At 69.6% G+C, this 513-nt stretch overlaps 1 protein-coding gene across 1 annotated transcript in view; it reads left to right on the top strand.

The window, feature by feature from the left end:
• Positions 1 to 266: 266 nt before the first annotated feature.
• PPARD (peroxisome proliferator activated receptor delta) overlaps positions 267 to 513 on the top strand; it is a 41,403-nt gene continuing 41,156 nt past the window's right edge. The window contains exon 1 of the mRNA XM_034767503.1: positions 267 to 335. The gene's annotated coding sequence lies outside the window, so the exon portion shown is untranslated. The remainder of the gene's footprint in view (positions 336 to 513) is intronic.

Genomic DNA, 513 nt, shown 5'->3' with positions numbered 1-513 from the left:
CAAGTCCCATGATCCTCCTGGCATCTTTTCCCCGCCCCCTCCCTCCTGCCGACTTTTCCGGCTTCGCCTTGTCCTGAGCGCCCGCCAGGGGGCGCCGGGCCCTGTTAAGGGCCGTGCCCTCTCCTGCAAGGGGAGGGAGGGAACGGGCTTGGGCCGTTGCTGTGGCGATATGCTAATATAGCCCAGGCGCTGTTGATTGGCCGGTTGAGGCTGGGCACGCGGTGGCGTCAGGGCGGATGCGTGTGACGTATTGGCGGGGGGGTGTGGTTAGGGGGAAAAGTTCTGGGCTGAGCTGGAGCTTGAGGGGGGGTCGGAGTCTCCGCGTCCGGCAGCAGGTGAGGGGGGGAAGGGCCCCCGGGACCCCCCTGTCCTGAGCCCCGCTGCGGGGAGGGGAACCCCTCTGCCCGACACCCCCAGCCCCTTCTCCGCATCCCCCAGCCCTCTCTGCCGGGGGGGGGGATCCCTCTGCCCGACACCCCCAGCCCCTTCTCCGCATCCCCCAGCCCTCTCTGC

Source organism: Trachemys scripta, chromosome 4, assembly GCF_013100865.1.
Source record: "Trachemys scripta elegans isolate TJP31775 chromosome 4, CAS_Tse_1.0, whole genome shotgun sequence".
NCBI classification, from domain to species: domain Eukaryota; kingdom Metazoa; phylum Chordata; order Testudines; family Emydidae; genus Trachemys; species Trachemys scripta.
This window is presented reverse-complemented; position numbering and strand designations above follow the sequence as displayed.